Here is a 26,263-nt window from a genome sequence, read left to right as displayed (position 1 = left end):
CGCTTAGGGACATGGTGTAGTGGGCATGGTGGTGGACACGATGATCTTAGAGGTCTTTTCCAACCTTAATGATTCTATGATTCTATGATTCTTGGGAATAAAATGGCAAGATGGACATCGTGAGATCCCAACGGATGTGATCAATAAAATAACAGCCATGTCCCCACCAACTAGCAAAAAGGAAACACAAGCTTTCTTAGGCGTTGTGGGTTTTTGGAGAATGCATATTCGAAATTACAGCCTAATCGTAAGCCCTCTCTATCAAGTAACAAGGAAGAAGAATGACTTCAAATGGGAGATAGTTCAGGCAGTAGCCCTTGGGCCAGTCCAGGCAGGACAAGATGTGAAGAATGTGCTCTACACCGCAGCCGGGGAGAATGGCCCTACCTGGAGCCTCTGGCAGAAAGCACCAGGGGAGACTCGAGGTCGACCCTTAGGGTTCTGGAGTCGGGGATACAGAGGATCCAAGGCCCGCTACACTCCAACTGAGAAGGAGATATTGGCAGCATATGAAGGGGTTCGAGCTGCTTTGGAAATGATTGGTACTGAAGCACAGCTCCTCCTGGCACCCCGACTGCCGGTGCTGGGCTGGATGTTCAAAGGGAGCGTCCCCTCTACACATCATGCAACCGATGCTACGTGGAGTAAGTGGATGGCACTGATCACACAACGGGCCCAAAAAGGAATCCCCAGTCACCCAGGAATCTTGGAGGTGATCACGAACTGGCCAGAAGGCAAAGATTTTGGAATATCCACAGAGGAGGAGGCGACGCGTGCTGAAGAGGCCCCACTGTATAATAAACTACCAGAAAATGAGAAGCAATATGCCCTGTTCACTGATGGGTCCTGTCGCCTTGTGGGAAAGCATCGGAGATGGAAGGCTGCTGCATGGAGTCCTATACGCCAGGTTGCAGAAACTGCTGAAGGAGAAGGTGAGTCGAGCCAGTTTGCAGAGGTGAAAGCCATCCAGCTGGCCTTGGACATTGCTGAACGAGAAAAATGGCCAGTGCTCTATCTCTATACTGACTCATGGATGGTGGCAAATGCCCTATGGGGGTGGTTGCAGCAGTGGAAGCAGAACAACTGGCAGCGCAGAGGTAAACCCATCTGGGGTGCCGCGTTGTGGCAAGATATTGCTGCCCGAGTAGAGAACCTGACTGTAAAAGTACGTCACGTAGATGCTCACGTACCCAAGAGTCGGGCCACTGAAGAACACCAAAACAACCAGCAGGTGGACCAGGCTGCTAAGATTGAAGTGGCTCAGGTAGATCTTGACTGGGAACATAAGGGTGAATTATTTATAGCTCAGTGGGCCCATGACGCCTCGGGCCATCAAGGAAGTGATGCAACATATAGATGGGCTCGTGATCGAGGGGTGGACTTGACCATGGATGCTATTGCCCAGGTTATCCATGAATGTGAAACGTGCGCTGCAATCAAGCAAGCCAAGCTTGTAAAGCCTCTTTGGTATGGAGGACGATGGTTGAAATATAAATATGGGGAGCCTTGGAAGATTGATTCTATCACGCTCCCACAAACCCGACAAGGCAAGCGCTATGTGCTCACCATGGAAGAAGTAACCACAGGATGGCTAGAAACATACCCTGTGCCCCATGCCACTGCCCGGAACACCATCCTGGGCCTTGAAAAGCAAGTCCTATGGCGACATGGTGATGTAGTAGGTACTGTACCTACTATTCCATACTGCTTGCTTCTGTAATTCTACTGTTCGCTTCTGTAATTCTAAACAATGAAGACTTGTTGCTTAGAAGTTAGGTAACTAGCAGGTGTTTTGTTTGCAGGTGTGTAGAATTGTAACTAGTCTAAATTGTGTATCCTGGAAGCATTGTTAGACTCTAGTGAAGAATAACCTTGGAAACTATAAACAAACGTGGTCCAAGCATGGCTCAGGGACAAACTGCGACCCTATAAGGTAAAGAGGAAATAAGTTCATGAAGAGGTCACTACCCTGACGACCACCAGAGACCACCCGAGACCCTCAAGGAGACCCTAAAGGCTTTAGTGCTCATGTGTTTAAGATGATGTAATATTATAATGAGTTCTCAGAAATGTAATGAATATGAAAAAGAGAAATTTTAAATATGTATGAGAAGCATGGATATAAACAGAAAAGTGACTAGACCAGGTGTGCTTGATTTGTGGCAAGTCCACCGAGCACCCAGGCCTGAATAAAACAATATCTCTCCTGAGCATGTGGAATTGGTTACTTGCACGCCGGGCACGAATCCGCTTTTCGAACAACAGTTTTTGGCGACCCAGGTGGGACTGCTGTGAAGCCTTGCCCGGAACGACTTGCTGGCTCTTGGTGGGGAGACCCTGCTCTCTGGACTCCAGCGCGCACCGACCTTTTGGTCGGGGACTCCGTGAGTATCCTCCCCAACCAGAGCAGGTGAGCGACTCAACAGTGCAACGCTAAGGTAAATGAGTGTCCTGGTTTCGGCTGGGATAGGGTTAAATTTCTTCCTAGTGCTGTGTTTTGGATTTAGTATGAGGAGAATGGTGATAACACAGTGATGTTTTCAGTTGTTGCTAAGTGCCCTCCTAGTCCAAGGACAGCTCCCATGCCTACTGACTGAGCTAGGTACACAAGATGGGAGGGAACATAATCAGGACAGACAGCCCAGCTGGCTAATGGGGTATTCCATACCATGTGACGTCATGCTCAGTATATGAAGGGTAGGCATGATCCAGGAAGTACCAATCGCTACTTGGTTATCGGTCAGCGCGGGTGGTGAGCAATTGCATTGTGCATCACTCATTTTGTATATTTTACCATTATCATTATTATTTTCCCTTTTTCTGTTCTATTAAACTGTCTTTATCTCTACCCAGGAGTTTTTCTCACTCTTACCCTTCCCATTCTCTCCCTGTCCCGCTGGGGGTGGGGGGAGTGAGCAAGCGGCTGCGTGGTATTTGGCTGCCTGCCAGGTTAAACCACAACAGTCCTTTTTGGCACCCAACGTGGGGCTCGAAGGGTTGAGATAACAATAGATCTGACCAAAGTGTGTTAAGACAAAATTGTTATAAGCATCCATTATATTGATTGGTTACAATGTTGATGTATTGGCTGTCAAAGTTGTGGGGCTGGCTCTCAATGTTGGGTCATGTAATACCTTGCTTGCAGTATGTGTTCCCTTTTGTGCTGTTTATCATCAGTCGGAACTGGGCCAAGATTATCATTTTGCTGCTGTTTTATGAGGTGATAAAATCATTGGTCGTAAGTCTAATCTGGTATCCGTACTCGGCACTGCCGTCATCTCTGTACCTCGGGAACCACCTCTTAGAAATAATTAGTAATTACACTTTTTTCTCCTCAGAGAATGAATTTAGGGGGGAGACGGGATGGGACACTCTCTCCCACTTGTTCATCTTCCCTTCCATATCGTCAGAAACTCCTTTTTCTTCTATCCTCTTCACAAAGATGTCCACAATATTCCCTGAGAATTTTGAATATCCTTGGGATGTTCAAACAAGCATGTTCATATTGCTACTATGTCTCCTGAATGTGGTTCAGGCCTTGTTTAGGGTTAAACAACTATTCAGGAATACTGTCCAGAGATCAACCCTCAGGAACAAGAAAAGAGGGAGGGCAAGCAGCGGTGCCTCATCGCGGTGGGAGGAGCGGCGAGTCTCGGGGGCGGCTACAGACACGGTGGCTACTCAAAACCCCACGACAGGCACTGCGGCTACTCCAACCCCCACGACAACCCCTGTGGCTACTCAAACCCCAGCAACAGTCACCGTAGCTTCTCCAACCCCTGCGACAGGCACTGCAGCCACTCAAACTCCAGCAACAGGCACTACAGTTACTCCAGCCCCCGCGACAGGCACTGCAGCTACCCAAACCCCAGCAACAGGCACTACAGCTGAACCAGAGGACCAACCCTTGCTGGTATCCGTTGCCCCTGTACAGAAGAGGAAATCTTGGAAGCGGAGATCAGGTCGTTTAGAACGGGATGATGAAAGACCAGGGCCATCACGAGGAGAGGAGGAGGAAGAGGAAGAACTCATAAACGAGATGGAAACCACCCGATCGCTATCCCTGAGTGAGCTGCGAGATATGCGGAAGGATTTCAGCCGTCATCCAGGCGAGCATATTGTTACCTGGCTGCTCCGATGCTGGGATAATGGGGCCAGTAGCCTGGAACTGGAGGGGAAGGAAGCCAAACAGCTGGGATCCCTTGCTAGGGAAGGAGGCATTGACAAAGCGATTGGACAAGGGACACAGGTCCTCAGCCTCTGGAGGCGACTGCTGTCAGGTGTGAAGGAAAGGTATCCCTTCAAGGAAGATGTTATATATCGCCTAGGCAAATGGACCACTATGGAGAGAGGTATCCAGTACCTGAGAGAACTAGGCGTGCTGGAGGTGGTTTATAGTGACCTGGACAACAACCAAACGCCCAAAGATCCAGATGACGTTCAGTGCACGCGACCCATGTGGCGGAAGTTGGTACGGAGCGCACCAGCATCGTATGCCAGTTAGTTGGCAGTACTGTCCTGGGCAGAGGAAGAAGCACCAATGGTGGATGTCTTAGTTAGCAGACTTGGGGATTTCGAAGAAACTATCTCCTCCTCCCTTGTCTCGGCTGTGGAGAAGGTGTCCCGGAAGGTCCAGCAACTCGAAGAGGGTATGTCCTATTCTCCACCTGTACGGACCAGTATCTCAGCCATTAGGAGTCAGCGTTTTTCTCCTCAAGAGAGAGGATATCGAAAGTACACACCACGGGGCACCCTGTGCTTTTACCTGCGTGACCACGGAGAGGACATGAGGCAGTGGGATGGAAAACCTACCTTGACCCTAGAGGTACGTGTACGTGAGTTGCAAGGAAAAACAATCACACAAGGGTGTTCTCTCAGGAAAAATGCTGCTCCAGTTTTAAGGAAAAACCTGTCTCACGACGGTCCAGTTTCCAGTGAAAAGTTCCCCAGACAGAGTAGAAGGGCTGATTTCACTTTGGATTGTAATGAAGGAATTATTGACTCATGTTTGCAAGAAGTGAGAAGCGGATACTATGACCAGAACTAGAGGGGCCCTGCCTCCGGCCAGGTGGAGGAAAGGGACAACCGGGTTTACTGGACTGTGTGGATTCGATGGCCTGGCACATCAGATCCACAGGAGTATAAGGCTCTCGTAGACACTGGTGCACAGTGTACCCTGATGCCATCAGGCTATAAAGGGGCAGAACCCATTTGTATTTCTGGAGTGACAGGGGGATCCCAAGAGGTAACTGTATTGGAGGCCGAAGTGAGCCTGACCAGGAAGGAGTGGCAGAAGCACCCCATTGTGACTGGCCGAGAGGCTCCGTGCATCCTTGGCATAGACTACCTCAGGAGAGGGTATTTCAAGGACCCAAAAGGGTACTGGTGGGCTTTTGGTATAGCTGCCCTGGAGAGAGAGGAAATTAAACAGCTGTCCACCTTGCCCGGTCTCTAAGAGGACCCTTCTGTTGTGGGGTTGTTGAAGGTCCAAGAACAACAGGTACCAATCGCTACCACAACAGTGCACCGGCGACAATATCGCACCAACCAAGACTCTCTGTTCCCCATCCATGAGCTGATTCGTCGACTGGAGAGCCAAGGAGTGATCAGCAAGACTCGCTCACCCTTTCACAGTCCCATATGGCCAGTGCGAAAGTCTAATGGAGAGTGGAGACTAACAGTAGACTACCGTGGCCTGAACGAAGTCACGCCACCACTGAGTGCTGCCGTGCCGGACATGCTAGAACTTCAATACGAACTGGAGTCAAAGGCAGCCAAGTGAAACGCCACAATTGACATTGCTAATGCCTTCTTCTCCATCCCTTTGGCGGCAGAGTGCAGGCCACAGTTTGCTTTCACTTGGAGGGGCGTCCAGTACACCTGGAACCAACTGCCCCAGGGGTGGAAACACAGCTCTACCATTTGCCATGGACTGATCCACACCGCACTGGAACAGGGTGAGGCTCCGGAACACCTGCAATACATTGATGACATCATTGTATGGGGCAAGACAGCAGAGGAAGTTTTTGAGAAAGGGGAGAGAATAGTTCAAATCCTTCTGAAGGCCGGTTTTGCCATAAAACAAAGTAAGGTCAAGGGACCTGCACAGGAGACCCAGTTTTTAGGAATAAAATGGCAAGATGGACGTCGTCAGATCCCAATGGATGTGGTCAACAAAATAACAGCCATGTCCCCACCAACTAGCAAAAGGGAAACACAAGCTTTCTTAGGCGTTGTGGGCTTTTGGAGAATGCATATTCCAGATTACAGCCTGATTGTAAGCCCCCTCTATCAAGTGACCAGGAAGAAAAACGATTTCAAATTGTGCCCTGAGCAACAACAAGCCTTTGAACAAATTAAACGGGAGATAGTTCAGGCAGTAGCCCTTGGGCCAGTCCGGGCAGGACAAGATGTGAAGAATGTGCTCTACACCGCAGCCGGGGAGAATGGCCCTACCAGGAGCCTCTGGCAGAAAGCACCAGGGGAGACTCGAGGTCGACCCTTAGGGTTCTGGAGTCGGGGATACAGAGGATCCGAGGCCTACTACACTCCAACTGAGAAGGAGATATTGGCAGCATATGAAGGGATTCGAGCTGCTTTGGAAGTGGTTGGTACCGATGCACAGCTCCTCCTGGCACCCCGACTGCCGGTGCTGGGCTGGATGTTCAAAGGGAGCGTCCCCTCTACACATCATGCAACCGATGCTACGTGGAGTAAGTGGGTCGCCCTGATCACACAACGGGCCCGAATAGGAAACCCCAGTCGCCCAGGAATCTTGGAGGTGATCACGAACTGGCCAGAAGGCAAAGATTTTGGAATATCCCCAGAGGAGGAGGTGACGCGTGCTGAAGAAGCCCCACTGTATAACAAACTGCCAGAAAATGAGAAGCAATATGCCCTGTTCACTGATGGGTCCTGTCGCCTTGTGGGAAAACATCGGAGGTGGAAAGCTGCTGTATGGAGTCCTATACGCCAAGTTGCAGAAACTGCTGAAGGAGAAGGTGAATCGAGCCAGTTTGCAGAGGTGAAAGCCATCCAGCTGGCCTTGGACATTGCTGAACGAGAAAAATGGCCAGTCCTTTATCTCTATACTGACTCATGGATGGTGGCAAATGCCCTGTGGTTGTGGTTGCAGCAATGGAAGCAGAACAACTGGCAGCGCAGAGGTAAACCCATCTGGGGTGCCGCGTTGTGGCAAGATATTGCTGCCCGAGTAGAGAACCTGACTGTAAAAGTACGTCATGTAGATGCTCACGTGCCCAAGAGTCGGGCCACTGAAGAACATCAAAACAACCAGCAGGTGGACCAGGCTGCTAAGATTGAAGTGGCTCAGGTGGATCTGGACTGGCAACATAAGGGTGAATTATTTATAGCTCAGTGGGCCCATGATGCCTCAGGCCATCAAGGAAGAGATGCAACATACAGATGGGCTCGTGATCGAGGGGTGGACTTGACCATGGACGCTATTGCACAGGTTATCCATGAATGTGAAACGTGCGCTGCAATCAAGCAAGCCAAGCGAGTAAGGCCTCTTTGGTATGGAGGACGATGGTTGAAATACAAGTATGGGGAGGCCTGGCAGATTGATTATATCACACTCCCACAAACCCGCCACGGCAAGCGCTATGTGCTCACCATGGTGGAAGCAACCACCGGCTGGCTGGAAACATACCCTGTGCCCCATGCCACTGCCCGGAACGCCATCCTGGGCCTTGAAAAGCAAGTCCTGTGGCGACATGGCACCCCAGAAAGAACTGAGTCAGACAACGGGACTCATTAGAGTCGTGCTCATAAGAAATATGCTGGGGAAGACAGTCTGGGTTACTCCTGCCTCTGGCAAGGGAAAACCCATCTGTGGGATTGCTTTTGCTCAAGGACCTGGGTACAATTGGTGGGTGATGCGAAAGGATGGGCAAGTCCGGTGTGTACCTCAAGGGGATTTGATTTTGGGTGAAAATAGCCAATGAACTGAATTTTATGATGTCAATTGTTATATGATATTGTATATCATTATTTCTATGGTTGCTATCAATGGTATAGCAGTGAAAATCACCCACATTAATGAAGAATGAACTGACTCCGATGAAACCGAGCAAAGTGCAAGGATGATAGAACTGAACGAGTGCAGCAGTACCGAAATGAGAACTGGCTTCAGGATGCAACAGCCCAACACCACACACCATCTTTCTGGCCCTGAAAGACTGTTATGACAGATGGACCCCAAAGTTGTGAACTAAAAGAACTCAATGGACATTTGTATATATTTATGTATATATATGTATGTATATGTATTATATGTATATATATGTATGTATATGTATTATATATGTATATAAAAGATAGTGGTGATTAATTGAAATGTATCGAAAAATGTGAGACCTAAGCATAACGTAAATGGTATGGAATAAGGGGTGGATACTGTCCTGGTTTCGGCTGGGATAGGGTTAAATTTCTTCCTAGTGCTGTGTTTTGGATTTAGTACGAGAAGAATGTTGATAACACACTGATGTTTTCAGTTGTTGCTAAGTGCCCTCCTAGTCCAAGGACAGCTCCCGTGCTTACTGACTGAGCTAGGTACACAAGATGGGAGGGAACATAATCAGGACAGCCAGCCCAGCTGGCTAATGGGGTATTCCATACCATGTGACGTCATGCTCAGTATATGAAGGGTAGGCGTGATCCAGGAAGTACCGATCGCTACTTGGTTATCGGTCAGCGCGGGTGGTGAGCAATTGCATTGTGCATCACTCATTTTGTATATTCTATCATTATGTATTATCATTATTTTCCCTTTTCTGTTCTATTAAACTGTCTTTATCTCAACCCACGAGTTTTTCTCACTCCTACCCTTCCGATTCTCTCCCCGTCCCACTGGGGGGCGGGGGGAGTGAGTGAGCGGTTGCGTGGTATTTGGCTGCCTGCCAGGATAAACCACGACAGGGGGGAATTGATGTAGTAGATACTGTACCTACTATTCCATACTGTTTCCTTCTGTAATTCTACTGTTTGCTTCTGTAATTCTAAACAATGAAGACTTGTTGATTACAAGTTAGGTAACAAGCAGGTGTTGTGTTTGCAGGTTTGTAGAATTTTAACTAGTCTAAATTGTGTATCCTGGAAGCATTGTTAGACTCTAGTGAAGAATAACCTTGGAAACTATAAACAAACGTGGTCCAAGCATGGCTCAGGGACAAACTGCGACCCTATAAGGTAAAGAGGAAATAAGTTCATGAAGAGGTCACTACCCTGACGACCACCAGAGACCACCCGAGACCCTCAAGGAGACCCTAAAGGCTTTAGTGCACATGTGTTTAAGATGATGTAATATTATAATGAGTTCTCGGAAATGTAATGAATATGTAAAAGAGAAATTTTAAATATGTATGAGAAGCATGGATATAAACAGAAAAGTGACTAGACCAGGTGTGCTTGATTTGTGGCAAGTCCACCGAGCACCCAGGCCTGAATAAAACAATATCTCTCCTGAGCGTGTGGAATTGGTTACTTGCACGCCGGGCACGAATCCGCTTTTCGGACAACAATGGCACCCCAGAAAGAATTGAGTCAGACAATGGGACTCATTTCCGAAACACCCTCATAGACACCTGGGCCAAAGAGCATGGCTTTGAGTGGGTCTATCACATCCCCTACCATGCACCAGCCTCCGGGAAAATCAAACGATACAACGGACTGCTAAAGACTACGCTGAGAGCAATGGGCAGTGGGACATTCAAGCATTGGGACACACATTTAGCAAAGGCCACCTGGTTAGTCAGCACTAGGGGATCTGTCACTCGAGCTGGCCCTGCCCAATCCAAACCCTTACGGACTGTAGAGGGGGATAAAGTCCCTGTCGTGCATATGAGAAATATGCTGGGGAAGACAGTCTGGGTTACTCCTGCCTCGGGCAAGGGAAAACCCATTCGTGGGATTGCTTTTGCTCAAGGACCTGGGTGCACTTGGTGGGTGATGTGAAAGGATGGGGAAGTCCGATGTGTACCTCAAGGGGATTTGATTTTGGGTGAAAATAGCCAATGAACTGAATTGTATGATGTTAGTTACTATATAATACTGTATGTCATCACTTCTATGGTTACCATATGCCATATTAACAGTATTACGGTAAGAATCACCCAGATTAATGTAGGATGAACTCCAATGAAACTGAGCAAGGTGCAACGATGATAGAACCGGACAAGCGCCCAGAACTGGCCTCAGCATGCAACAGTCCAACACCACACACCATCTCTCCAGCCCTGAAAGACTGTTATGACAGATGGAGCCCGAAGTCATGGACTAAATGAACTCAACGGACATTTTAGAGGGATGGCCCATGGACTTAAGGAATGATATCTCTGTGTATGTATATATATATAAAAGGCAGGAAAAAGTGGTGATGACTAATTGGAATGTATTGGAAAATGTGAGACCTGGGCATGATGTAGATGGTATAGAATAAGGGGTGGATATTGTCCTGGTTCCGGCTGGGACAGGGTTAACTTTCTTCCCAGTAGCTTGGGGGGCGTGCTGTGTTTTGGGTTTAGTGTGAAAGGAGCGTTGATGGCCCATTGATGCTTTGGCTGTTGCTGGGTGATGCTTGCACCGGGAGGGGGGAGCACAGCCGGGGTGGTGGACCCAGCTGGCCAATGGGGTATTCTATACCATGTGACATCATGCTCAGTATAAAACCCAGGTGTGGGGGGGGGGCTCGCCCCCCCGTTCGTGACACGCGGTTGGCGGTTGGTGAGCAGTATCATTGAGCATCGTCTGCTTTGTGTATTCTGTTATTGTTGTTGTTCTCATTGTTATTCTTACTGTTCTACTTCGTTTTATTTCAATTATTAAACTGTTTTTATCTCAACCCGGGAGTTTTCCTACTTGTGCCCTCCCGATTCTCTCCCCCATCCCACCGGAGGGTGGGGGTGAGCGAGCGGCTGTGTGGGGTTTATTTACTTGGCTGGGGTTAAACCACGACACCCTCCCCTTCCCCATATGCCTGTGTGCTACCTGTCCAGCCTTCTCGTCTCAGGGATCTCCTGAAATGTTCTCCTGCTCTTACACTAGTGACTGCTTCTTATCTCCCCTGCGCAGAACTCTACCTTATCATTCCAGGTCCCTTTTACTTTGTATTGGGGCACACTATTTCCTTCTTTCAACTCTCATCAATTTTCAGTTTGCTACTGCTTGATAGCTATAATATCCATGAAGTTCTGCAGTGGATCAGATTATGAGTTCAACAGCTATAATGGTGTAAGTAAAAAAAAACTAATCGAGCACAGAATGTCATTTGCTAGAAAAGCAGCAATTCATGATTAACCAGGATATAATTAAACTTCTTCAGATGAAAATGTACTCCTATCTATAATTAGGCAAGAAAAGTTTTAGCTCTCTATGTATATATGTATATATGTATGTGTACATATGTCTACATATATACATATTCGTATGCATACACATATTGGTAACAAAGAAAAGATGAACCACTGTTATGAGAAAAAGAAGAGAGGAAAAATAGTCTTTGCCTAAGTAAGTTAAACTCTGAAGTGGGCATGGGCACATTCTTTGTTACTGACAGGTGCTGCTGCTGCTTTTTAATTAACAGGTATGATATTCATAATGCAAGATAAGTACAGGTTTTTCTCAAAGTACAGACAACCACTTGTGTTATGTTAATGTAGCAAGGCCATGAGATAGAAGCCTGTCAAGCCTTGAGCTACTAAGTCAAAGCTCTGCTATTATGAAGTGTAAGGATGTCTAAAGATGTTGCTGCTGAAGCCATGACAGTGAGAAATCTTGAATGTAAAGTGACTACAGAAGACAAAGGAAATGAAATTTAAACTGTTTCAGATAATCTTTAAATTAAGAATAGAATATTCAAAGGTCGGGAAATTCCCCATACATATACCTTTACAACATGAAAGCTTCCAAACTAAATGTAGGTAGTGATGTTTTATTTCTATTTTCTTTGTTATAACTCTGTTGAATCAATTTCTACATAAATTAATGATAAAGAGCATAATGCATGTATGGCAAAGTCAGGAGAAATCTAGCACAAATTTAAAAGTGACAGTGTGTCGTGGTTTAATCTGGCAGGCAGCCAAATACCACGCAGCCGCTCGCTCACTCCCCCCCACCACAGTGGGACGGGGAGAGAATCGGAAGGGTAAGAGTGAGAAAAACTCGTGGGTTGAGATAAAGACAGTTTAATAGAACAGAAAAGGGAAAATAATAATAATAATAATGATGCTGATAATGACAGAACATAAAAAATGAGTGATGCACAATGCAATTGCTCACCACCCGCTGTCGTGGTTTAACCCCAGCCAGCGAATAAACCCAACACAGACGCTTGCTCACCCCCCCACCCAGGTCCCTGAGCAAAAGCAATCCCACGAATGGTTTTTCCCTTGTCTGAGGCAGGAGTAACCCAGACTGTCTTCCCCAGCATATTTCTCATATGCACAACAGGGACTTTATACCCCTCTACAGTCCGTAAGGGTTTGGATTGGGCAGGGTGTCGTGGTTTAACCTGGCAGGCAGACAAATACCACGCAGCCGCTCACTCACTCCCCCAGCCCCTCAGCGGAACGGGGAGAGAATCGGAAGGAAAAGAGTGAGAAAAACTCATGGGTTTAGATAAAGACAGTTTAATAGAACAGAAAAGGGAAAATAATAATGATAATGATAAAATATACAAAATGAGTGATGCACAATGCAATTGCTCACCACCCGCGCTGACCGATAACCAAGTAGCGATCGGTACTTCCTGGATCACGCCTACCCTTCATATACTGAGCATGACATCACGTGGCATGGAATACCCCATTAGCCAGCTGGGCTGTCTGTCCTGATTATGTTCCCTCCCATCTTGTGTACCTAGCTCAGTCAGTAGGCATGGGAGCTGTCCTTGGACTAGGAGGGCACTTAGCAACAACTGAAAACATCAGTGTGTTATCAACATTCTCCTCATATTAAATCCAAAACACAGCACTAGGAAGAAATTTAACCTTATCCCAGCTGAAAGCAGGAAACGGCCAGCTCGAGTGACAGATCCCCTAGTGTTGACTAGCCAGGTGGCCTTTGCTAAATGTGTGTCGCAATGCTTGAATGTCCCACCACCCATTGCCCTCAGTATAGTCTTTAGCAGTTCGTTGTATCGTTCAATTTTTCCAGAGGCTGGTTCATGATAGGGGATGTGATAGACCCACTCAATGTCATGCTCATTGGCCCAGGTGTCTATGAGGGTGTTTTGGAAATGAGTCCCATTGTCTGACTCAATTCTTTCTGGGGTGTCATGTCGCCACAGGACTTGCTTTTCAAGGCCCAGGATGGTGTTCCGGGCGGTGGCATGGAGCACAGGATATGTTTCCAGCCATCCTGTGGTTACTTCCACCATGGTGAGCACATAGCACTTGCCTTGGCGGGTCTGTGGGAGTGTGATATAATCAATCTGCCAGGCCTCCCCATATTTATATATCAACCATCGTCCTCCATACCAAAGAGGCTTTACTCGCTTGGCTTGCTTGATTGCAGTGCATGTTTCACATTCGTGGATAACCTGTGCAATAGCGTCCATGGTCAATTCCACCCCTCGATCACGAGCCCATCTGTATGTTGCATCTTTGTCAATGCCTCCTTCCCTAGAAAGGGATCCCAGCTGCTTGGCTTCCCTACCCTCTAATTCCAGGCTACTGGCCCCGTTATCCCAGCATCAGAGCAGCCAGGTGACAATGTGCTTGCCTGGATGAGGACTGAAGTCTTTCCGCATATCTCTCAGCTCACCCAGGGATAGGGATCGGGTGGTTACCATCTCATTTACGGGCTCTGCCTCTTCCTCCTCCTGTTCTCGTGATGGCCCTGGTTCATCTTCATCCCTTACTAAACGAGCTGATTTTCTTGTGCATTTTCTTTTTTGTATAGGGGCGACTGATACCGGCATGGGTTGGTTCTCTGTCGCAGGGGGCGGAGTAGCTGCCGTGCCTGCCATGGGTGGTGGGGTAGCAGCTGTGCTTGCCAGGGAGCGGGGTGGGTTAGCCGCTGTGCTTGCCGTGGGGGGTGGGGTAGCCACAGGGCCTGTTGCTTTGTCATCAGCTGCAGTGATGTTTCCTTCCCCTTGGGGGTTCTGAGTGGTGTTAAACAGGGCTCGGTAGGCGTGGGCCAGGCCCCAGCACATTGTAGTGATTTGCGTCTCCCAAGAATGGCCAGGGTGACAGCATACTTCTTCCAAATATTCTACTAATTTTTCAGGATTCTGCACTTGCTCAGGGGTGAAGTTCCAAAACACTGGGGGTGCCCACCGTCCTAGGCATTTGCCCATGCTATCCCACTCGCCCTGCCACTCATAACTATCCAGCCTTGGGGCAGATCTCTGGATGACATTCTTGAATTGCTTACTAACCTTGGATAAAACCACAACAATATTCTCAAGGAGTACCAATAGATGTATCTTAACTACCCAGGGACGTTCAAGGTACTGGCAAGTTATTTTAACAAAGGAGATGACATCATAGAGGAAGGTAGCAAGGGTGCCATTCTCTATTTCCTCTGTAAAAAATCTCTCGGAGGAAAAGGTCTAACTGCTAATGGTCTCCATGAGGTGGTACCCGAAATGCAGAAATGGCTTCATTACGAATCCCAAATACCAAATAACCCCCAATGCCAGTGCTTTAGTAACAAATCTCCCAGGCAAAACATCATTAATCACTGCAGAGCACAGCAGACTACAAAACCCAACTCCAATCTTTAACAGGTACAGTAAAAACAGGAGCATGGTGCAGAATAAATTAATATGTTAACAGATATAAATTCCTTAATATGCTCTAATTAATCTGTTGTTATCTCAACCCTTCGCCGCCCCACGTTGGGCGCCAAAAAGGACTGTCGTGGTTTAAGCCCAGCCAGTGAATAAACCCCACACAGCCGCTTGCTCACCCCCACCCTCCGGTGGGATGGGGGAGAGAATCGGGAGGGCACAAATAGGAAAGCTCCCGGGTTGAGATAAAAACAGTTTAATAATTGAAATAAAATGAAGTAGAACAATAAGAATAACAATGAGAACAACAACAATAACAAAATACACAAAGCAGGCGATGCACAATGCAACTGCTCACCGACCGCGTGTCACAAATGGGGGGCGAGCCCCCCCACACACCTGGGTTTTATACTGAGCATGATGTCACATGGTATAGAATACCCCATTGGCCAGCTGGGTCCACCACCCCGGCTGTGCTCACCCCTCCCCGGTGCAAGCACCACCCAGCAACAGTCAAGGCATCAATCGGCAATCAACACTCCTTTCACACCAAACCCAAAACACAGCACACCTCCCAAGCTACTGCGAAGAAAGTTATGTCTGTCCCAGCCGGAATCAGGACACCCACACTGACCAATAACCAAGTAGTGATCGTTACTTCCTGGATCACACCTACCATTCATATACTAAGCATGACGTCACATGGTATGGAATATCCCACCGGCCAGCTGCGCTACCTCTCCTGGCTATGCTCCCTCCCAATGCTTGTGGGGGTTTTTATTGTTTTTTTTTTTTGTTTTTGTTTTGTTTTGTTTTGTTTTTAAGCTGCATATCCTTGACTAGCAGGGTACTTAGCAACAACTAAAACCAGCAGTGTGTTATCAACATTCTCCTCATACTAAATCCAAAACACAGCACTAGGAAGAAATTTAACTCTATCCCAGCCGAAACCAGGACAGTATCCACCCCTTCTTTTATACCATTTACGTCATGCCTAGGTCTCACATTTTCTAATCCATTCCAATTAATCACCACCACCCTTCTTGTCTTAATATTTATATATACACAAAGATATCATTCCCTTTGTCTAAGGACCATCCCTCTAAAATGTCCATTGAGTTCATTTAGTCCATGACTTTGGGTTCCATCTCTCATAACAGTCTTTCAGGGCAGGAGAGATTATGTGTGGTGTTGGATTCTTGCATCTGGAAGCCAGTTCTGATTACATTATTGCCGCCCTCGTCTGGTTATATCATCGTTGCACTTTCCTTAGTTTCATCAGAGTTCATTCTTCATTAATCTGGGTGATTTTTACTGCTACACCATTGAGAGCAAGCATAGAAATAATAATATACAATATCATATAACAATTGACATCATAAAATTCAGTTCATTGGCTATTTTCACCCAAAATCAAATCCCCTTGAGGTACACACCGGACTTACCCATCCTTTCGCATTACCCACCAAGTGCAACCAGGTCCTTGAGCAAAAGCAATCCCACGGATGGGTTTTCCCTTGCCAGAGGCAGGAGTAACCCAGACTGTCTTCCCCAGCATATTTCTCATATGCACGACAGGGACTTCATCTCCATCTACAGTACGTAACGGTTTTTATTGGGCAGGGCCAGCTCGAGTGACAGATCCCCTGGTGTTGACTAACCAGGTGGCTTTTGCTAAATGTGTATCCCAATGCTTGAATGTCCCACCACCCATTGCTCTCAGTGTTGTCTTTAGCAGTCCGTTGTATCGTTCGATTTTCCCAGAGGCTGGTGCATGGTAGGGGATGTGATAGACCCACTCAATGCCATGCTCTTTGGCCCAGGTGTCTATGAGGGTGTTTCGGAAATGAGTCCCGTTGTCTGACTCAATTCTTTCTGGGGTGCCATGTCGCCACAGGACTTGCTTTTCAAGGCCCAGGATGGTGTTCCGGGTGGTGGCATAGGATATGTTTCCAGCCATCCGGTGGTTGCTTCCACCATGGTGAGCACATAGCGCTTGCCTTGTCAGGTTTGTGGGAGTGTGATATTATCAATCTGCCAGGCCTCCCCATATTTATATTTCAACCATCGTCCTCCATACCAAAGAGGCTTTATGCACTTGGCTTGCTTGATGGCACCGCATGTTTCACATTCATGGATAACCTGTGCAATAGCGTCCATGGTCAAGTCCACCCCTCGATCACGAGCCCATCTGTATGTTGCATCTCTTCCTTGATGGCCTGAGGCATCATGGGCCCACTGGGCTATAAATAATTCACCCTTATATTGCCAGTCCAGATCCACCTGAGCCACTTCAATCTTAGCAGCCTGGTCCACCTGCTGGTTGTTTTGGTGTTCTTCAGTGGCCCGACTCTTGGGTACGTGAGCATCTACGTGACGTACTTTTACAGTCAGGTTCTCTACTCGGGCAGCAGTATCTTGCCACAATGTGGCAGCTCAGATGGGTTTACCTCTGCGCTGCTAGTCGTTCTGCTTCCATTGCTGCAACCACAACCACAGGGCATTTGCCACCATCCATGAGTCAGCATAGAGATAAAGTACTGGCCATTTTTCTTGTTCAGCAATGTCCAAGGCCAGCTGGATGGCTTTCACCTCTGCAAACTGACTCGATTCACCTTCTCCTTCAGCAGTTTCTGCAACTTGTCCTATAGGACTCCATGCAGCAGCCTTCTATCTCCAATGCTTTCCCACAAGGCGACAGGACCCATCAGTGAACAGGGCATATTGCTTCTCGTTTTCTAGTAGTTTGTTAGACTGTGGTGCCTCCTCAGCACGCGTCACCTACTCCTCTGGGGATATTCCAAAATCTTTGTCTTCTGGCCAGTTCGTGATCACTTCCAAGATTCCTGGGTGTCGTGGTTTAACCTGGCAGGCAGCCAAATACCACGCAGCCGCTCACTCACTCCCCCCACCCCCAGCGGGACGGGGAGAGAATCGGAAGGGTAAGGGTGAGAAAAACTCGTGGGTTGAGATAAAGACAGTTTAATAGAACAGGGAAAAAAAGGGAAAATAATAATGATAATGATAAAATATACAAAATGAGTGATGCACAATGCAATTGCTCACCACCCGCGCTGACCGATAACCAAGTAGCGATCGGTACTTCCTGGATCACGCCTACCATTCATATACTGAGCATGACATCGCATGGTATGGAATACCCCATTAGCCAGCTGGGCTGGCTGTCCTGATTATGTTCCCTCCCACCTTGTGTACCTAGCTCAGTCAGTAAGCATGGGAGCTGTCCTTGGACTAGGAGGGCACTTAGCAACAACTGAAAACATCAGTGTGTTATCAACATTCTCCTCATACTAAATCCAAAACACAGCACTAGGAAGAAATCTAACCCTATCCCAGCCGAAACCAGGACAGTATCCACCCCTTATTCCATACCATTTATGTCGTGCTTAGGTCTCACATCTTTTTTTAATACATTTCAATTAACCACCACTATCTTTCTTTATATATACACACATATATATATATGCACACACAGATATCATTCCCTTGGTCTATGGACTATCCCTCTAAAATGTCCACTGAGTTCATTTAGTCCATGACTTTGGGCTCCATCTGTTATAACAGTCTTTCAGGGCTGAAGAGATGGTGTTCGGTGTTGGGCCGTTGCATCCTGAAGCCAGTTCTCATTTCGGTACTGCTGCGCTCGTCCAGTTCTATCATCGTTGCACTTCGCTCGGTTTCATCGGAGTTAGTTCATTCTTCACTAACCTGGGTGATTTTCACTGCTATACCACTCCTATATCATAGAAATAATGATATACAATATCATGTAACAGTTGACATCAAAATTCAGTTCATTGGCTATTTTAACCCAAAATCAAATCCCCTTGAGGTACACACCGGACCTCCCCATCCTTTCGCATCACCCACCAAGTGCACCCAGGTCCTTGAGCAAAAGCAATCCCACGGATGGGTTTTCCCTTGCCAGAGGCAGGAGTAACCCAGACTGTCTTCCCCAGCATATTTCTTATGTGCACGACAGGGACTTTATCCCCATCTACAGTATGTAAGAGTCTTGACTGGGCAAGGCTAGCTCGATTGGCAGATGCCCTGGTATTGACTAACCAGGTGGCTTTTGCTAAATGCGAGTCCCAATGCTTGAATGTCCCACCACCCATTGCTCTCAGTGCTGTCTTTAGCAGTCCGTTGTATCGTTCGATTTTCCCACAGGCTAGTGCATGGTAGGGGATGTGATAGACCCACTCAATGCCATGCCCTTTGGCCCAGGTGTCTATGAGGGTGTTTCGGAAATGAGTCCCGTTGTCTGACTCAGTTCTTTCTGGGGTGCCATGTCGCCACAGGACTTGCTTTTCAAGGCCCAGGATGGTGTTCCGGGTGGTGGCATAGGATATGTTTCCAGCCATCCGGTGGTTGCTTCCACCATGGTGAGCACATAGCGCTTGCCGTGCCGGGTTTGTGGGAGTGTGATATAATCAATCTGCCAGGCCTCCCCATATTTGTATTTCAACCATCGTCCTCCATACCAAAGAGGCTTTACTCACTTGGCTTGCTTGAATGCAGCGCACGTTTCACATTCGTGGATAACCTGTGCAATAGCGTCCATGGTCAAGTCCACCCCTCGATCACGAGCCCATCTATATGTTGCATCTCTCCCTTGATGGCCTGAGGTGCCATGGGCCCACCGAGCTATAAATAATTCACCCTTATGTTGCCAGTCAAGATCCACCTGAGCCACTTCAATCTTAGCAGCCTGGTCCACCTGCTGGTTGTTTTGGTGTTCCTCAGTGGCCCAACTCTTGGGCACGTGAGCATCTACGTGACGTACTTTTACAACCAGGTTCTCTACTCGGGCAGCAATATCTTGCCACAATGCGGCAGCCCAGGTGGGTTTACCTCTGCGCTGCCAGTTGTTCTGCTTCCACTGCTGCAGCCACCCCCACAGGGCATTTGCCACCATCCATGAGTCATTATAGAGATAGAGTACTGGCCATTTTTCTCGTTCAGCAATGTCCAAGGCCAGCTGGATGGCTTTCACCTCTGCAAACTGACTCGATTCACCTTCTCCTTCAGCAGTTTCTGCAACTTGGCGTATTGGACTCCATACCGCAGCTTTCCACCTCTGATGTTTTTCCACAAGGCGACAGGACCCATCAGTGAACAGGGCATATTGCTTCTCGTTTTCTGGTAGTTTATTATACAGTGGGGCCTCTTCAGCACACATCAACTCCTCCTCTGTGGATATGCCAAAATCTTTGCCTTCTGGCCAGTTCGTGATCACCTCCAAGATTCCTGGGCGACTGGGGTTTCCTATTCGGGCCCGTTGTGTCATCAGTGCGACCCACTTACTCCACGTAGCATCGGTTGCATGATGTGTAGAGGGGACGCTCCCTTTGAACATCCAGCCCAGCACCGGCAGTCGGGGTGCCAGGAGGAGCTGTGCTTCAGTACCAACCACTTCCAAAGCAGCTCGAACCCCTTCATATGCTGCCAATATCTCCTTCTCAGTTGGAGTGTGGCAGGCCTCGGATCCTCTGTATCCCCGACTCCAGAACCCTAAGGGTCGACCTCGAGTCTCCCCTGGTGCTTTCTGCCAGAGGCTCCAGGTAGGGCCATTCTCCCCGGCTGCGGTGTAGAGCACATTCTTTACATCTTGTCCTGCCTGGACTGGCCCAAGGGCTACTGCATGAACTATCTCCCGTTTAATTTGTTCAAAGGCTTGTCGTTGCTCGGGGCCCCATTTGAAGTCGTTCTTCTTCCAGGTCACTTGACAGAGAGGACTTACGATCTGACTGTAATTTGGAATATGCATTCTCCAAAAACCCACAACGCCTAAGAAAGCTTGTGTTTCCCTTTTGCTAGTTGGTGGGGACATGGCTGTTATTTTGTTGATCACATCCATTGGGGTCTGACGACGTCCATCTTGCCATTTTATTCCTCAAAACTGGATCTCCTGTGCAGCTCCCTTGACCTTACTTTGTTTTATGGCAAAACCAGCCTTCAGAAGGATTTGAATTATTTTCTTCCCTTTCTCAAAAAATTCTTCTGCTGTGTTGCCCCATACAATGATGTCATCAATGTATTGCAGGTGTTCCGGAGCCTCACCCTGTTCCAGTGCGGTGTGGATCAGTCCATGGCAAATGGTAGGGCTGTGTTTCCACCCCTGGGGCAGTCGGTTCCAGGTGTACTGGACGCCCCTCCAAGTGAAAGCAAACTGTGGCCTGCACTCTGCCACCAAAGGGATGGAGAAGAAGGCATTAGCAATGTCAATTGTGGCGTTTCACTTGGCTGCCTTTGACTCCAGTTCGTATTGAAGTTCTAGCATGTCCGGCATGGCAGCACTCAGTGGTGGCGTGACTTCGTTCAGGCCACGGTAGTCTACTGTTAGTCTCCACTCTCCATTAGACTTTCGCACTGGCCATATGGGACTGTTGAAGGGTGAGCGAGTCTTGCTGATCACTCTTTGGCTCTCCAGTCGACGAATCAGCTCATGGATGGGGAACCGAGAGTCTCGGTTGGTGCGGTATTGCCGCCGGTGCACTGTTGTGGTAGCGATTGGTACCTGTTGTTCTTCAACCCTCAACAACCCCACAACAGAAGGGTCCTCTGAGAGACCGGGCAAGGTGGACAGCTGTTTCATTTCCTCTGTCTCCAAGGCAGCTATACCAAAAGCCCACCAGTACCCTTTTGGGTCCTTGAAATACCCTCTCCTGAGGTAGTCTATGCCAAGGATGCACGGAGCCTCTCGGCCAGTCACAATGGGGTGCTTCTGCCACTCATTCCCAGTTAGGCTCACTTCAACCTCCAATACAGTTAACTCTTGGGATCCCCCTGTCACTCCAGAAATACAGATGGGTTCTGCCCCTTTATAGTTTGATGGCATCAGGGTACACTGTGCCCCGGTGTCCACGAGAGCCTTATACTCCTGTGGGTCTGATGTGCCAGGCCATCGAATCCACACAGTCCAGTAAACCTGGTGGTCCCTTTCCTCCACCTGGCTGGAGGCAGGGTCCCTCTACTTCTGGTCATAGTATCCATCTCTCACTTCTTGCAAACGTGAGTCAAGAATTTCTTCATTGCAATTACAATCCAAAGTAAGATCAGCCCTTCTACTCTGTCTGGGGAACTGTTCACTGGAAACTGGACCGTCGTGAGACAGGTTTTTCCTGACAACTGGAGCAGCATTTTTCCTGGGAGAACCCCCTTGTGTGATTGTTTTTCCTTGCAACTCACGTACACGTGCCTCTAGGATGAAGGTAGGTTTTCCATCCCACTGTCTCATGTCCTCTCCGTGGTCACGCAGGTAAAACCACAGGGTGCCCCGTGGTGTGTACTTTCTATATCCTCTCTCTTGAGGAGAAAAACGCTGACTCCTAATGGCTGAGATACTGGTCCGTACAGGTAGAGAATAGGACATATCCTCTTTGAATTGCTGGAACTCCTGGGACAGTTTCTCCACAGCCGAGACAAGGGAGGAGGAGACAGTTTCTTCGAAATCCCGAAGTCTGTTAACCACCTCATCCACCGTTGGTGCTTCTTCCTCTTTCCAGCACAGTACTGCCAACTAACTGGCATACGATGCTGGTGTGCTCCGTACCAACTTCCGCCACATGGGTCGGGTGCACTAGACGTCATCTGGATCTTTGGGTGTTCGGACGTCGTCCAGGTCACTATAAACCACCTCCAGCACGCCTAGTTCTCTCAGGTACTGGATACCTCTCTCCATAGTGGTCCATTTGCCTAGGCGATATATAACATCTTCCTTGAAGGGATACCTTTCCTTTACGCCTGACAGCAGTCGCCTCCAGAGGCTGAGGGCCTGTGTCCCTTTTCCAATTGCTTTGTCAATACCCACTTCCCTAGTAAGGGATCCCAGCTGTTTGGCTTCCTTCCCCTCTAATTCCAGGCTACTGGCCCCATTATCCCAGCATCGGAGCAGCCAGGTAACAATATGCTCGCCTGGACGACGGCCGAAATCTTTCCGCATATCTCGCAACTCATTCAGGGATAAGGATCGGGTGGTTTCCGTCTCGTTTATGAGTTCTTCCTCTTCCTCCTCCCCTCCTCGTGATGTGCCTGCTTTTCCATCATCCTTTTCTACACAACCTGACTTCCGCTTCCAAGATTTCTTCTTCTGTACAGGGGCGACGGATAGCAGCGACGGTTGGTCCTCTGGTTCAGCTGTAGTACCCGTCGCGAGGGTTTGGGTAGCTGCAGTGCCTGTCGCGGGGGTTGGAGAACTTGTAGTGACTGTTGCCGGGGTTTGAGTGGCTGCAGTGCTTGTCGCACTGGTTGGAGTAACTGCAGTGACTGTTGGCGGAGTTTGAGTAGCTGCAGTGCCTGTTGCGGGGGTTGGAGTAACTGTAGGGACTGTTGCCGGGGTCTGAGTAGCCATAGTGGTTGTTGTGGGGGTTGAAGTAACCACGGTGCCTGTCGCAGGGGTTTGAGTAGCCACCGTGGTTGTCGTGCGGGTTGAAGGAGCTACAGTGCCTGTCGTGGGGGTTTGAGTAGCCACCGTATCTGTTGCTGGGGTTGATCTCCGGACAGTATTCCTGAATAGTTGTTTAACTCTAAACAAGGCCTGAACCACATTCAGAAGACATAGCAATATGAACATGCTCGTTTGAACATCCCAAGGATATTCAAAATTCTCAGGGAATATTGTGGATGTCTTCATGAAGAGGATAGAAGAAAAAGGAGTTTCTGAAGATATGGAAGGGAAGGTGAACAAGTGGGAGAAAGTGTCCCATCCTGTCTCCCACCTAAATTCAACCTCTGAGGTGAAGACGTAAGAAGTGTAATTATTAATAGTTTCCAAAAGATAGCTCCCGAAGAACAGGAATGATGGCAGTGCTGAGTCCAGGCTCGTGACCAATAATTTTATCATAACATAAAGCCAGGTCACACAGTATAGCAAAGCAATGACCTTAATCCATTTCCCAGAGATGACCAACCCCACATAAATACTGATAATCAGCAGTATAAACAGCCAGTAAGGTGCTACATACCAAAACTCCCAGAACAGATCCAACAACTCTGAGAGGAAATAAACCAACATTCTGACCAGCGACTACTAAACTGATATAATGAATGCTTATAACAAATTTGTTTTAACCCGTTTGGGTCAGATGTGTCGTTATCTCAACCCTTCGAGCCCCACGTTGGGCACCAAAAGGGACTGTCGTGGTTTAACCTGGCAGGCAGCCAAATACCATGCAGCCGCTCACTCACTCCCCCAGCGGGACGGGGAGAGAATCGGAAGGGTAAGAGTGAGAAAAACTCGTGGGCTGAGATAAAGACAGTTTAATAGAACAGGGAAAAAAAAGGGAAAAAAATAATGATAATGATAAAATATACAAAATGAGTGATGCACAATGCAATTGCTTACCACCCACGCTGACCGATAACCAAGTAGCGATTGGTACTTCCTGGATCATGCCTACCCTTCATATACTGAGCATGACGTCCCATGGTATGGAATACCCCATTAGCCAGCTGGGCTGGCTGTCCTGATTATGTTCCCTCCCATCTTCTGTACCTAGCTCAGTCAGTAGGCATAGGAGCTGTCCTTGGACTAGGAGGGCACTTAGCAACAACTGAAAACATCAGTGTGTTATCAACATTCTCCTCATACTAAATCCAAAACACAGCACTAGGAAGAAATTTAACCCTATTCCAGCCGAAACCAGGACACTGGGCGACTGGGGTTTCCTATTCGGGCCCGTTGTGTGATCAGGGCGACCCACTTACTCCACGTAGCATCGGTTGCATGATGTGTAGAGGGGACCCTCCCTTTGAACATCCAGCCCAGCACTGGCAGTCATGGTGCCAGGAGGAGCTGTGCTTCAGTACCAACCACTTCCAAAGCAGCTCGAACCCCTTCATATGCTGCCAATATCTCCTTCTCAGTTGGAGTGTAGCGGGCCTCGGATCCTCTGTATCCCTGACTCCAGAACCCTAAGGGTCGACCTCGAGTCTCCCCTGGTGCTTTCTGCCAGAGGCTCCAGGTAGGGCCATTCTCCCCGGCTGCGGTGTAGAGCACATTCCTTACATCTTGTCCTGCCCAGACTGGCCCAAGGGCTACTGCATGAACTATCTCCCGTTTAATTTGTTCAAAGGCTTGTTGTTGCTCAGGGCCCCATTTGAAGTCGTTCTTCTTCCGGGTCACTTGATAGAGAGGGCTTACAGTCAGGCTGTAATCTGGAATATGCATTCTCCAAAAACCCACAACGCCTAAGAAAGCTTGTGTTTCCTTTTTGCTAGTTGGTGGGGACATGGCTGTCATTTTATTGATCACATCCATTGGGATCTGACGACGTCCATCTTGCCATTTTATTCCTCAAAACTGGATCTCCTGTGCAGGTCCCTTGACCTTACTTTGTTTTATGGCAAAACTGGCCTTCAGAAGGATTTGAATTATTCTCTCTCCTTTCTCAAAAACCGGTACCCTTTTGGGTCCTTGAAATACCCTCTCCTGAGGCAGTCTATGCCAAGGATGCACGGAGCCTCTGGGCCAGTCACAATGGGGTGCTTCTGCCACTCATTCCGGGTTAGGCTCACTTCGGCTTCCCTACGAGAGCCTTATACTCCTGTGGGTCTGATGTGCCAGCCATCGAATCCACATAGTCCAGTAAACCCAGTTGTCCCTTTCCTCCACCTGGCCCGAGGCAGGGCCCCTCTAGTCCTGGTCATAGTATTCATTACTCAGTCCTTGTAAGTACAAGTCAAGAATTCCTTCGTTACAATCCAAAGTAAGATCAGCCCTTCTACTCTGTCTGGGGAACTGTTCACTGGAAACTGGACCGTCGTGAGACAGGTTTTTCCTGAAAACTGGAGCAGTATTTTTCCTGGGAAAACCCCCTTGTGTGATTGTTTTTCCTTGCAACTCACATACCCGTGCCTCTAGGTTCAAGGTAGGTTTTCCATCCCACTTCCTTATGTCCTCTCCTTGGTCACGCAGGTAAAACCACAGGGTGCTCCGGGGTGTGTACCCACAATATCTCTTCTCTTGAGCAGAGGGATGCTTAGTCCTAGTGGCTGAGATACTGACCCATGCAGGTGGCAAATAGGACATATGCTCTTTGAGTTGCTGGATTTCCTGAGACAGATTCTCTGCAGCCAAGATAAGGGAGGTGTGGCATTTGACAGATACAGGTACAGCCTTTTTCATAACAGGGCAGGCCTACCATCTTTTTCTCTATTGCTTCTCTGCTTTGCTTCTCCCTTATATCTTCCTTCCGGCAACCATCACATGTCTGCTCACAATTCCCTTCACCTGTTTTGGCTCTTGAATCAGCTGGTGCTCATTAGGCCATCTCTTAATTCTTCTCCACAGGAGGAAGAGATACTTTCTTTGTATGGCCCGAGTCTGCCAACCACATCATCCACCGTTGGTGCTTCTTTCTCTTTCCAGCACAGTACTGCCAATGAATTTGCAATACGACGTTGGTGCGCTCCGTACCAACTTCCGCCACATTGGTCGCGTGCACTGGACTTTGTCCGGATCTTTGGATATCTGCTGGTTGTCCAGGT

This window comes from Calonectris borealis, chromosome W, assembly GCF_964195595.1.
Source record: "Calonectris borealis chromosome W, bCalBor7.hap1.2, whole genome shotgun sequence".
Taxonomy (NCBI): Eukaryota; Metazoa; Chordata; class Aves; order Procellariiformes; family Procellariidae; genus Calonectris; species Calonectris borealis.
The sequence above is the reverse complement of the archived record's forward strand: the minus strand, read 5'-3'. Positions refer to the sequence as shown.